The following is a 15245-nucleotide window of genomic DNA, read 5'->3' on the forward strand; positions in this document are numbered from 1 at the left end:
AGATTGTTAACTCGTTTCACTTACGAGCGCCCTTGAAGCCGGGTGTCCCATATACCGAAAAGGGGGGAAAAGATGGAGTCTAAAGGAGGGACCCAGACGTATCGGATGGAAACCTGCACCTATATTGTGATGAAATCATAGCAGGCCTCTCTGGCAAACAGAGGCATTTTGCAAAATTGCTGGGGCCAGCGTTGTGCCTTGTGATGGATATGCAACTTTGGTCTAAAGAAGTTTTAATTTTTCATTTCTTCTCTACAATTCTTCCATGATATCCCCATTTCTTTAACCTCTATCTATCCTTGACCTAGGAACAATTGTTGCATTCAATCCTAGTTATGGACTCTGGTTGAGATGTATTCCTAAGTATGGTCAATCACTGCTACTTATTGCTAGGTATGGACATTTATTGCCATTAATCCCTTGGCATGTATCGACTGATTGGACATGCATAGCTAATTTTCTTTAAATCTGTCATCAAATATCAGTTTCATTTTTAGAAGGACTCTGTTACTGCGATATTTAACAGACCAACTACTTGTATATATGAATTCATGGTTTATTGGTGAGTTATTAAGCTTGATACAACAAGAAAAAACATTAACAGAAAAAAGGGACTAAAAACACACACGAAAAACCTGTAACAAAAAGAAACAAATGTGCAAACATATGTGAAAAGCATAGGTGCTGCTTGTGGTTCTGCCTATCCCTCTGCTTTCTAGATGCCTGATATGTGGCCATCAACATTTGGGACATTTCCCCTCCCCGTAAGAGTGGTGAAGGATCTGGGCATGCAAATCTCGGCATCCCTGCTGATGAAAGATCAAGTGGCTTGCATCTGCCAAATTGGCCATTTTAATCTGAGGACCCTTCGTACGGTTCTCCCCTATATTGCCTCACATTTCCATGCTCCAGTTGTCTCATCCCTAGTCATGAGTGGGGCTGACTATTGAAAGGCTCTATTGGCCTTAACAGGAGTTGGGCGGTAGCCCTTAAATCTGGTGGTAATGGAATTAGAACCACCAATAACACTCCGCTGGATTATGAGTCAGCGCAAATACCGCCGGACACAAAATGTACCGGCACAATTACAGCCGGTTCTATTACAGCAGACAATATCACAGCCGGTGCTAATAGCACTGAAAACACAAAGCGCAATTACAGCCATATCACAAATGCATGTATGGCAGTATTAGCACCGTACACCAGCGCTAATACAGCTGAGAATTACCTCCAAACTCCAGCTCGAGGTAAAGGAACAGAGGTGCCTGAAATGAAGCCAAAGGTGCAAGCAACGCACACCAGAGGGCTACATAAGACACAGCCAAGCCCCAAACACTATTTACAACACCATGCTGTTATTCATTGTGGCAAGCTGGGACAGGCACCTGCTCATGCATCAGCTGGACCTTGAGATGCTGGACAACCAGGCTAGGGCACAGGGAGTACAGGGGGAAATAAGGAGGATGAGGAGGATGAAAAGGATGAGGAGAACCGTCCAAGCAAGGCAAGCACCCATCCCCAGGGTCAGGCTGGGCCCCCAGCGACACCGAGTTAGTCACCCTTTACCGCCTCAAGAGGGAGACCATCACTGGGGGATCTTGCCACAATCCAGGAAGACATAAGGAGCAGGATCAAAATCTGTACAGGTGTGTCCCCACTAGTGAAGCTTGTGGCAGTCCTGCAGTTCCTGGGGACAGGTGCCTTCCAGCAACCTGTGGACATAATGCACGGCATGGCACAGCCCACATTCGGTGCAGTCCTGACCCAGGTGCTGCATGCCCTCCTCCAGCACGTGAACCACCATATTGCACTGCCCACCATACTGGCCCATGTCAATGACATGAAGGCAAGATTCTATGCCACCGCCCAACTGCCTAATGTCATTGCAGCTATTGACTGCACCCATGTGGCATTGGTGGCATCCCATACCCATGAGGCTGTATACAGGAACTGGAAGCACTACCACTCCATCAATGTGCAGGTGATTTGCGGCCCTGATCTCCCCATCACCCACTGCTGTGCCCACTATCCAGGTTCCACCCACAACTCCATGGTCCTATAGAACAGCATACTGCCAGGATAGCTGGAGAGGCACAGAGGACAACTGACATGGATAGTCGGTGAGTACAATTTCCAACACATATGCACAGTGAAGCACCAGACCTTAATTGGGAGGGGGCACTGACAGGAAGCATGACATGGCAAGTGGTCCCACAAGCTGCACCTGGCTAGCACCTGCACCAATGAGAGGGGTCATCATGCACACGTCAGACACACCTGGACACAAACGCTGATGTGCACATACCGCTGCCATTGCAACAACACATACAACCCCATGTTGTGCATACATTAGCATTGCGGTACAGCGCACATGCACACTGCATCACCCAACAGCAGGCCCTCCAGTGCCACAGCGTGTGCAGGCAAAGGGATGCATGTCACCATTCAAAAAGTCTGTACAGACATCACGCATACACATTGCATGGGCCGAATGGACACATACATGCACACATCTATCAATGCCCTTATACAATTTGATAGCATACCCATGCATGAGACATGCGACTAATGTCTGTATGCCACCCCATGCAGGTGACTCTGAATATCAGCAGCTGCTGTGGCTGATGACACCTGTGCATGACCCACGGACCCCACCTACAACCATGCCCACAGCCAGACCGGTGTGTGAGTCGACCGCGCCTTTGGACTACTCAAGACACAATTCCAGTGCCTAGATCACACTGCCGGACACCTAATATAAGCCCCTGACAAAGTTGGCAAAATTGTGCTGGTGTGCACAATACTACATCACATTTGCCTGAAGAGAAATGTGCCACTTTCCCGTTGCGGACATGGCCCAGGCAGAAGAAGATGCAGATGAACAGCATGAGGCAGGATCCTGAGCACCCCTTCCAGGGATGGCGTGAGGAAAGGGAGGCACTAATAGACAATTCTTTCTGGTCCTGTATCCTGCCTCTGGCCACCTAGCACTGTGAATAAACTCTCTCCACTATGCAATTCTGTGGAGGGTACCAAAGACCCCTCATTGCGAGTGTTGTTACCGTGTCTGGAGAAGGAGGGGGGGTGTGAGGGGAAGGAGGCCGGCGGTCACGTAGACTGCTTCACGGCCGAAAACACGGCAGAAAACCTGGGACCGCCGTACCCCGCTTACCTTGGGCCATGTGGCTTGGCTCGAGGGCTGTTGGGGCTGTCGGGGTTGCTCTGGACAAGTGCGGTCCTGTGGCCGGATCTGTGGACGTGGACGGGGTTGCTCCCTGTTGCTGTTCGCCTGCCTCTGCCCCTGCCTCTGCCTTGGAGGAGTCCGCGTCTGACTCGGCAGCGGACGCTGAGGGGGGGGTGGAGTCTGGAGTGGAGTCCCGTGTGTTCGCACCTATGTCGGATGTGTGCGACACGGAGCGGGAAGCTGTGTCCACTCCCAGTGCTCCCTGTACGAGTTTGAATACACTTTACTCACCACCCTCTATATTGCACCACGCTGGAAACCTTCCTACAGTTACCTTGCCTAAACTAATGGTATTAGCTTGGCGTGCCCACACAGTGAAAAACTGTGGAAATACTGATAAAATCGAGGGCGGACTAGACCTAAATCGGTCAGAGACTTCTGAGTCACGAATGTGCCCCCCACACTGTGCGCCCTTTAAAGCAGTTTCGAAAGCTTGTGCCCAAATTGACTTAGAGCTTGGCAATGCTGAGAAAAACTGCGAAATGGAAGAGGAGGTATTTCGTCCCCTGGCCACGCTCCGACATCCCTTAAGCACACCACATGAAGGATGCGCCTCTCCGGCACCCATGAACAACAGGAGAGACTCACCTGAAGTGGTAAATAAAATCTTACAGGGAATTTCACAAATAAACCGAGCCCGCAACCTCGCAACTAGAAGAGTCAGCCCTCCAGCTGGTCGAGAAAAACAGTGGACACCCTCAGTGCCCATTCACGATGCACAATTAGGGGCAGACAGGACCACCCTATACCAAAACTCGATGCTCACTCTGAATAACACACCGCCTCACCAAGAAAAATCTGTGTGTCCGGCTTCACCCAGTTTATCTTGCTCTCAAGCACGGGCCCCTCAAAGGCATGACACGCTGCAAACGCGACCAATTAACTCTAGAAGTGTAAAACACATGAGTACACAAAATGGCGTGGCAAGCGATTCTTCCCCTTCCAGTTCGTCCTCATCTGAGACCCGCTCTTCTGTCTCTTCACTCATAGAACGTGATTATCCAAAAGTCAGAAGATCTAAAGCTCAACTACACAAAAAAGATTGCTGCTCAAACGTTAGGCTCGACGCAACTTGCATAAAAGATCTTCAATCAGTATTAATGTCATCTACTGGAATTTTGATTGCCCCCTTTCTAAAGCTCTATGAGCAATTGAATGATAATGTGAAGGACCTGTCAACGTTAGTGGCGCTTATGAACTCGAAACTAATTAACATCGAAAAAGATTTGAACGCTGAAAAAAGGGAAAACGAGACTATAAAAGCCAAAACAACCTCGGCTTTGCAAACACTAACAGATCAGAAAGAAAACAACAAACTGGACAGAAAACTTCTGTCTGAGATCGCCAAAGAAGCACTAAGCACGCTAAAACACCAATAGGTCTTACATCAGGATGCGAACCAACAAGCGAGACTGGAGCCCCAAGGCCACCATAAAAACTACAATGGGCAATTGTTCACTGACCTCCCTGTCCCCATATCTGCCAGCAACCTTCATAAGGACACTGGAGCTCAGAGGCCGCAAATCATTACAGAAGCCCTGGGAACTACAAAGCTCTCTGGCGAGCCAACAGAAGTTCTAAAAACAACAGCACAAAACGCTGACTGTTTGGTCCCAAACAAACCGACCAGCTCCACGGGGAGTTTGATTGACTCAGCTCCTGCAATCTGGTGTAATCAGGGTCCAACACCTGACACCACAAAATCCTTGCTGGAGGCCCCTGCCCTCGGTCTAGAAAAACCGACTGACGACGTATTCGAACAAACGAACTTCGCTAGTGTCTTGGAAAGTAGCAAGAGCTCACACAACCCTGCGACGCTGAACCCACAAACACCCTCGACATCAGCATCTACATCGGACACAGGTGTCCCTTGTATGTCCGGGGTATCCTCAATTCCACAAACAGATGAGCCAAAAAGTCAAATATTTGACATATTTAAAGGAACCACATCTCAGAAATCAGGCCCAAGGGCCTCCAAACCAGGACAGACAAAAAAAAACAAAAAATCAAAAAACTAAAAACCAGAGACTTGGAAATAACTCAAGAAAATTTCTCCGGAACCTAAAAACTGTCAACGTCACTGTTAACAACACTCTCACAGATGAGCGAGGCCCTGCACCGAAAAAAGATCTTCCCACTGACAATGCAACTATAAAGAGTAAGATCCCGACATTGTCTTCTGAACCTGCAGACGAAACTTCTATTGACCTCACTAATCTCTCTGTGTATGAGGACCTGGAATCCGAGGTCTTAGCTGCTGACACGGGAGTAGATGTCCAGGCAGTTGCCCCTGAATCACAAAAAAAAACAAACAATGAATACGATCTGGAAATCATCCAACTACCAATTGGAGCCTCAAGAATATGTACTTTACCTGAAATGTCCACTGTACAGGAGATGCAGAATGCCGTCCCTGTGAGTCCTACTTTTAAAACTTTGGAGGACAGACGAAAAGCTCTTGTGCATTTGCAGCCAACTTCTAAACTGATGACAAAAAGGGCTCTAGATCTGGAAGAGGGCCTAAGAAATTATGGCGCCCCAAAAGGAAAAACGTATGACGGGCCTGATCCTAACAAAGAGAACAAAACTAGATCAAGACCGGCCCGACATGAGACCAAGGATTTAGGTCATGGCTTAGACCTAAATGAATGGCGCCAAACAAACAGGTTGGACAAAGGACGCAGCGAAAAAGGCCTATCACTTCACAAAGCCCGGTTAGAATGCATAGAAAATGACGACAATCTCGTCTTAAATCGAACAAACGTTCTATGCCTATTTCATTATGTGCCATCTCTTAGAACGATTCGTTCCGACGACATCAAGACCGTAGAATTTAAGAACGAGGATAAAAATGATAAAGTCATCCTCCATTTTAGATCTAGAATCGTCCTGAATATTGTCACGGATGCTGCATCTGCACTCATGTCCATGGCTACGACATTTCAGAAGTGTCTGAGAATGCCAAAACGGATCATACGACAGAAACTCATAAATCTAAACCGGATAATGTACACCAAGAATTGTCTTCTGCAAATAGAGACTCCGAAATCACTTCGTACCATAATTCAGAAATATTTAGTGAGAGCGAATTACATCTTGGACCCGACAATAAGAAAATGCAATCATCCTGTAGTCTCACTGGGAATGACTTAGGAAAACTCTCAAAAGACGACAACATCAAGATCACTATCAAAGGTACTGGTGCCACTGAACAAAGTTGTGGCGACTCAAAAACCCTTAAAAACTCAAAAGACTGGTCCTGGCTGGCAGAAGCACTATGCAGATCCTCAAGAAGATAATTCCATGTGGTAGAGGAGCAACTGGAGTTCAGGATTGGATCCTGTAACACCAGGGGCTTCTCCCACCTCCTTGAAGTTCCCTGGCCGGATGAGCTTGATGTGGTCTGTCTCCAGGAAACATGGCTAACTACCTGTCCGACCGTGGACACCTATGAAGTGGCATTTAATCCGGCCTCCAAAAAAAACAGAGGAAGACCCACGGCAGGCCTGCTGACACTTGTTAAAAAAAGTTCTGGATGCCGTATTATAAACACTTCAAATCTGTCGCCATTTATTCAAGTAACAACAATAGCTTCGGCAGGGCCTAAACCGGACAATGTGATTCATTTCCATCTATTGAATCTATATTGGAACCACACTCAGGCCGGCACAATTCCCTTTATAGATCAAGTCTCATCAATAATTGATGACCTAATGCTTAAAAATGAGTCACACAACATAATTATATGCGGAGACTTGAACATCAACTGCATGGACATAAAACGGAAAAACAACAAAGTCCTTAATGCACCGAATAACATTGCCGCAAAATGTATGGTGGAAATGGAAGCCAGAGACCTGGCAATGCTTAACGGAAACACCGCCGGCGATATACCTGCCGAACCAACATGGAGACGACTCGCACAAAAATCTATCTTGGATTACTTTTTCATCTCAGAAAAGATCCAACAATCAACTCTGTCTTTTGTAGTAAAGCAGAAGACTCAAAGCGATCATGAGATGATAATTCTAACCTTGCGAGTCGCGAAACAACCACCTGACAAATGCTGGAATCACCGGATCTTGGTAGAGCCTAACCGAGTGAGGCTCTCACTCCACCCTGACGAAGTCGCCAAAATCTCAGAGACATTTATCAAGACTGACCTTGGAGTGGAATATGTCCACCTTCTCAAACTGTTTGTGAAAAAAAAACATAGATCGAGAAACCCTGGATTCGCAAACAAACACAAATTTGACGTAGAGGTTATGAGGAGAAAGAGAGAACTTCGCGCAACTATAGGACACATAAAATTCAGAGACCCCACAACTTTTTTGCAAGGAAAACATGCTGCAAAACAAAATTACAAAAACTGGATTCGATCTCATAAGGCTCTAATGCTCCAAAACGATGCTGAACTGATGCTGCAAAAGATGAGAAACAAAAACTTGTCTGAATTTTGGAGCTTAATTAACAACGAAGGCGCTCCTCAAAGTGCACTGATGACAAACATGGTTTCAGAAGCAGGGTGGACCTCACATTTTGAAAATCTGTACAGCAAAAAAGGGAAATGGTTGTCCCAGATGACATCAAATCTAACAAAATGGGACCTCACTTTCCCCAAAGCGGATTTACTTCAAATTATTAAGAATGTTAGCGCCTCAAGGGCTCCAGGGCCGGACGGCCTCATTAACTTTACTATAAAGCAAAGTCCAGAGCAATGGGCAGAGTTCTGTGGAGAACTATTCGCCCGAATCAGCAGAAGATGCGCAACTCCAAACTCTTGGAAATCTGCAATAATAGTCCCCATCTTCAAAAAAGGAAATCGCCTCGAGCCCAAAAACTACTGACCAATAGCGCTCCTGGACGTATTAGGCAATGTGTATGCAACAATGCTCCAACAGAAACTGTCACAATGGATTGCAGATACCAATCATTTTGACGTACGACAGACGGGCTTTGTAAAAGGGGTCGGCTGCGGCCTAAACCTTTTGCTAATAAATTTGCTAAAGATGGAAGCAATCAGATCTGGCAAAAAGGTCTACTTAGCCGTGGTAGACTTTTCCCATGCTTTCGATTCCATCGACCGAGATCTTCTGTGGACCAAGATGACAAACTGGGGCTGTCCGGAGAGCTTATTAGCCGCCATTAAAGAAATCCACACTGCAACCACAATCAGAGTGCGCCTTGACCAACGTGGAACTCTTACAGAGGAAATTAACACCTTTTGTGGAGTTAAACAGGGCTGCCCCCTGGCGGCAATCATATTTAATTTGTTCCTCTCGGACATCGGCATCGCAATTGATGAGCCTCGATCCTTTTCCCCCAAAATACATGGCTCTGCCCTGAGCTGGATGTTGTACGCTGACGACCTAATCTTGCTAGGCACCACTCCAATCGGCCTTCAGCGTAAAATGAATGCAGTAGAACGCTATGTGGAAAACAACGTTCTGTATATCAATAACACAAAAAGTGAAATTCTGACGCTGCAAAACCTGCAAATGGGCCGCCATCGGAAAAACAATAAATTTAGTTGGCATCTAGGAAAAGAAAAACTAACCACGGTGGAAAGCACAAGATATCTCGGCATGCAAATTAACACAAACTTAAACGATATCCCCTGGGTGGAGACTGCGAAAACAAAATGCCGAAACTTTGCTTCCCAAGCCCTGATCCTAACCAAAAGATATGGGAAGTTCTCGCTCAAGCCAGTGATAACCTTTTATCAACAGAAGGTTGTCCCAGCTCTCATATACGGAGCCGAAAATGCCTTTGGGTGTCCAGCGGAACTCTGGTCAACCCTAGAACACATTTTCTGGGTGAAAACCTTACATCTACCAAACAGCACTTCAACAGTGTGCTTACGATATGAGCTAGGCTTGATATGCATTGAGGCTCGGATTGCGTGGAACTCCCTGGCTCTATTTAGGAAAATCACGCTGCCAGACGCCGCTCCACAATATAAAATATGGAGCAAACCTGGAAACGCGAACCCAGACTGTCTGTTAGCCATATGGTCAAAACAATGTGAAGAGCTCTTGACCATGTATGAGACCAATACCAAAACGCTGCAGGACAATCCACTTTTGGTAAAGAAAAAGATCTGGGAATTAGACTGGATTCAAACCAGCACAGAGCGAAGGTCTTCGAAAACAATGAGAGACGCCCCTAGCGAAGCAAGAGCGCTTAACAAACTGCAAAATTACGTGGTCGTATTCCCAGACAACAGGAGGAGGGCCACCTTCATGAGATTTCGCCTAAATCTTTTTAGAACAAAAGAACGAATCAAGAACTGGGCTGGAAAGGACAAGTCAAACACAGTATGCAGGTTCTGTAAAGCCTGCATTGAAACACTTAAACATCTTGTCCTATTCTGCCCTTTCCTCAGATCCCTAAGAACTAAACACCTAGGCCAAATGTTAAATGAATACTCACTGAGGAGTGCTGAAGAATGGTGGCATTTGATGTTTATGGGCTCCAATACAAAACTGACAAGGGTGTTGACCTTGTTTCTGCATGAGATTGAAAGGAGCCTTGAGCTATCTGATGCTGAAGTACAGGGACTTCAGGGTAGTGCTTAACATTGCGTAACCTTCAGATGAAGCACATTGGGCACTCCCCGATAAGGCTCCTTTGGTACCAAAGGCTTGATCCCTGTCAAAAGGACGGAACTTTATCTCATGCCTATGTTTTGCTTTGTCTTGTCTTGTCTTGCTTTGTATTGGCTATTGGGTTCTGACAAACTGGATGCATTTTAAAGGTTTGTATAAACCAATAAAATAAAGAAAAAATAAATAAATAAATAAACTGCTCATGAACACAATCAGGAATGTCCATGCATGAATGATGTTCAACAAACTTTTATCTAACTTTGTGCACCAACTATCCCCCTCCCCCTTCCCACCACCAACACCCTCATCACACAGTTCCTCTCCCCATGCCCACCACCAACACCCCAGCACGCAGTCCCCCTGCCCCCACCCACCACCAACACCCCAGCACACAGTCCCCACAAACCCTGCACATCACTAACACCCCAGTACACAGTCCCCCTTCCCCTGCCCTACAAAGAGTCCATGACATGGCCACTCAGGTGAATAGTTGGCATGTCCATTACTGTGGCCGTGAGCTCTCCCGACTCCCAGCAACCAGTGATCTGGTGCACTTCTGGCACAGGGACTGGCGCCTAGGAGTGCTCTCATGGAACTCCTCGTTTGGTGTAGTAGAAGGGGAAGGGATGGAGCTGGCCCCCTGGAGCTATTGCCGTTGGAGCTCATTGCTCTGACAGATGACCTCTCCAAGGGCTGAGATGCCCTCTGTCATTTCCCTCACCCTTTGCCCATATGCCATCAGTGCAACCATACTGGCGGTTGTGACCCTCTGTGCCCTCCCATTGTCACGCGCCATCCTGTGTGTTGCCCCCGAGATTGCATCATGAATAGCCTGCAGATGGCTGGAATTGGTGTAGCTGATGGTCGCAATATCCCTTTGCAGATGTTCTAAGTCCCCCAGCCTCTGCATCAGCATTCTGATTGTAGCTGTTTGCTGCGTTGGTGGGGGGAGTGCTGTCAGTGTGGGCTCTTGACAGGGGAGCCAAAGGAGAATGTGTCAGTATCTGGCTCCGTCTTTGACAAGCGCTGGCAGCGTGGTGGGATCACAGGTGTCTGGCCGCGCTGTTGCCAAAATGGTGGGTTCTGCTTGCAGAGACTGTGCCCTGCGGTTGCTGGCACTGCCGCGTTATCAGAGTCAGTGCTGCTGTTGCCCTGTATCTCAAATGTTACTGGACTTTGTGGTGTGTCCTGCATGGCGGTGTCCACAGCAGCAGATCTTTTTTTGGATGGGGTTTGGCGTGCTCCTGCTGCAATGCAGAGTGGCTTTCTGTGACATCCGCCTATGTGTGTTCAAACAGGAAAAAGGCAGAGAGGATGACAGGATGCTATGTTACATTTCATCCGGGCAGGAGAAGAGTTCTGCATAAAGGTTCATTTGGAGAAACGGAAAGGGATTGGCAACTTACTGGGTGTGGCCTAAAGATGGGTGGTATTTTTCTAAAAACATAATTCAGGACATCACAATTTATGCAAGACTGAGGGACAAAACAGTAAGGTTCTGTAGTAAGATATAGACAAGAGGGAGACGAAGAGAGAAATACTTATAAGCCAGAAGAGGAGGAAAGAAAGGGTTGGCCAGAAAACGATGGAGTAGAGGAGCAGAAGAGAGATGAGAAGAAGAAAAATCAAAGAAATTGGGGCTGGCCGCACTGTGCGGTGAGAGGAAAGAAATAGTTGAGCTGAGCTGAGCAGGCAGCAGGGAGTTGGAGGGATTGTGCACTTGAGACAGGGGCATGCCTTGTGCAGACTGAATCCCCACCTTACAGGGCTCTTGGTGAGTATGAGTTTAAAACAAGAGAATGAATGAAACAATTAATTAGGATAACCCCGGGCCTAATCTTGGAAATGCGAAATCGTAATAAAACAAATACAAGGGGACACAAGCACATTTGTTGTTAGTTACCAAAGAGCAGTTGTGTTCTCCCGTGCAAAAAGATAAATTCATGAGAAAGGGGTATTTTGCAGGAGGGCTAAAGGCTGTACGTTTTTCTGCCGAGGTTACATATAAAACAAACGCACATCTTCTGCCAAGTGCAGTTTTATAAATAGTTTGCTTGACGGAAAGTGAAATCATTGCCTGGGGTGAGGGTTTATAGCATGCAAAGGATACAGTTGTTTTCTTTCACAATGGTAAAATATCAAATTATATATTGGGCCTCATTACACGGAAGGAGGTAAGGGATTACCAGCACCGGTAAGGGCACCGGTGCCAGTAATCCCTTACCACCCTACTACGAGGTCCCTTAGCGGGTCCCTCCCCTAACGCCTGGTTTTAGGGACTTCAGAGCTAATAACGGTACCGCAAATTGCGGCAAATTGCGGTACCGTTATTAGTTCCTTCCCCATTCCCATTGAGCCCTATGGGGGCTCAAATGGGAATGGGGAATGGTTCCCGGAATGGGGATTTACCGGGTCCTCCAGGCTCAGAATGACCTGGAAAGTCCCTATTCCGGGAACACGGACCCGGAATGTGGTAAGGGGGTAGCTATGGCGCTAATAGTGCCATGGCTACTGCCTACCGTGTAATGAGGCCCATTGTGTTTTCCTTTCTCTAAGAATTTGTGGGTAACTCTTTTGGTTGTGGTGACCCTAGCTGAGAAAAGCGGGCAACGTGAATTGATGGGCAGGTTCTTCACATGGACAAGATACTGGGGGGAGTTCTGAGAATGTGTTGCCTTACAAAAAAGTGTTCTGTCAGCTGTTTTTTGTTGCACATATTCAATGTGAGAGCAACTGCTTTCTATGCATATTGTCATGGTTTGCTGAAAGTTTAGAAAGTTCTTAAGGGCACAGAGGTTGAAGGTGTGTGTGTTTTTATTATAACAAAAGGCACATCCAGGCCTGATGTTTTCTCATACCTCGTGCATGTAAATCCACATTGTGTCCTGGAGTTTTCAAGTGAGCATATAAAGTTACATGATTAGGAAAGTCTGTTTGTTGATCTATTTTTAGAGTGATTTGTTTATTTGGAGATCAGTATATTCAATGTGAAAATGAGTGTGCCTGGCATTATCCTAAGTCTGGTGCCTCCCTAGCCAAGGGTTCTATATACAAAAAAAGTATAATAGTGAGCTTGTTCCTCCATACTTTAAAAAATGAAAATCAGAGAAACACATATTCCTGCACAGCATGAGCATCATTATGGAGGAGGCCTATAAACTTCAGGCTTCCCTATATGGGGTGGATCTATGGGGTGCAAATGATTGCAGGAAGCTTGAAGCCTTTGAAAATAAAATCCTAAAGAATATTCTGGGACTACCAATTTGTGCTCCAAGTATGCCTGTTTTTTCCTAGAAACCAATATGATGAGGATCAAGTCTGTCTGTAAGTCTACACTGGTCTTCTTCTGGATTAGGGTTTGGTCTACACCAAGGTTAGCCAAATTTAGAGAAACCCTTCTGGTTATTTTGACCCACATTGGGGGGTGGGGGGTTCTCTCCTGTGGCGTGGCCACATAAGGGAGGGGCTTTAAAAACTGTGACTCCAGTTGTGTGGTGAGCAGTACAAAGTTACTACTCAAGAAAGCTTTTCGTTACAAGGCAGAATATGATGTGAAGAACATATGAAGTGAGGAACAACGTTATTGTTTCCATGCCTTCCTTACTTTTAAGCTGCAATACGTGTGGACATCTACATCTGTCAGCAAGGGATGGGCTGATCGAGCATATCGTTAGATTGAGCATGATAGCCTTACAGGACACTTGGCTGATGAATTCCATTCCATTGTAATTGACGTTTGGAATATTCTTGCTCGTCCTGTGGCGCAGGGACCAAGAGGGCGGCCTAGTTTTGGGAGTAAAAAAAGCTATCACATTAGTAGAAATCCCATGTGACTCTGATAATGGTATAATTGGACAAATCAGCATCCGACCTGAATCGGGGCATCACTCTATGCATGAGATGATTGTCTTTAACACATATGCTCCCCTGTATGAAAAGAACCATCAACAGCTAGTTAAAGACACCAAGGATGGATCTGTGGGGACTTTAATGCCAGAATTCCAGGGTTTAATGCACATGAGGGAAGGGCGTGGAGTAGTGAGCTCTGTGCCGGACAAATCCATGCTGCTATTCAGGGACAGCAACGAGAGGAAAAGTGGCCATCTCTGCTAATCTCTGCAGGTTTTAGCATGGTGAATGGTGAACTGGTGAAAGCAGCATTCTAGATTACATTTACGTAGCTAACAGCTCTATTTTGATCCAAGACATGTGTGTTTCACCACTCCATGAGAGTGATCATTATCCACTCATTTCACTTCTACACATGTCCCTACATCCTTGTGGGCCCATAACAATGGGGAAACTGACTATAGATTCCACTATCAGTCAGATCTCATGGTCTGATAGATCCCTGGAGAGAGCCTCAAGTGTATCCCGGTAGTCCCTAAGTGCATATGTTGATTTGCACCCCTCTGCCACTGATGCATTAACTAATGAAACTGCTCCTATATCTATCACACAATTTGGGGGCTAAATATGGAGGGCATTGAGATCTGCTCCCTTGTTAAGTGCAGGACAAACCAAAGGTTGGCTATCATTAGCAAAACTTACATGGATTTAATAGAGAAATCAGAAACAGGAAAAGGGTGCCTCGACAAGCACTTTGTAATTTAGCAGGAATTAACTTAGATCCCATGGAGCATAGAGATACATTTAGGGAAATCAAAAGGGGTACTTCAAATGGCTAAAAAGGCACATGTTGCTTTGGGAGTGTTCACGTTGGAAGTCTTTGGTGTTGGCTTCTATCACCAATGACACCACTTGTATAAGAATGAATGTCCAATGGCACAATGCGAGAAATTAATAGTGTCTCTGAGGTAGCCTGGGTGTCACACATTACACAGACCTTTGGAGGTTCTAAGGAAGATACAGTGTCTAATAAAAATGTTTAATGGGTCATTGGTATTTTATTAATAGCATTGACGACGTACGTATATACATTGGCACAATTAGAACCTCACAGGCCCCCGGTCTGGATGGTATATGTCGCTCATTGATAAAGATGAACCCAGATTCCTGGTAAGAAGCATTGCTTTGGTTGTTTTCTGCCATTGAAGTCACCCAAACTATTCCTATCTCATGACATGACAGTATCTCAGTACCTGTCTGGAAGAAAAGTAGTTATGAAGACCCACAAAATGACTGGCTCCTAGCCATGCTAGAAGATCCAGCGAAGATTTTCGCTAGAGTATTACTGAACGAACTCGAAGATTGGGCGTTGACTAGTAATATCATACCTTTCAACCAAACCAGATTTAGGAGGGGATATTGTACCAGTGCCAGTTGTCTGGCCCTTATTACAACCGTACAACAGGCCTGGGAGATTATGAAGCTCCCGGTCTACGTGGCATATGTGGACTATAGTGCAGCATTTGACACAGCAGACCTGGTAT

The sequence above is a fragment of the Ambystoma mexicanum genome, chromosome 7q (genome assembly GCF_040938575.1).
Source record: "Ambystoma mexicanum isolate Mex_15411 chromosome 7q, UKY_AmexF1_1, whole genome shotgun sequence".
Taxonomy (NCBI): domain Eukaryota; kingdom Metazoa; phylum Chordata; class Amphibia; order Caudata; family Ambystomatidae; genus Ambystoma; species Ambystoma mexicanum.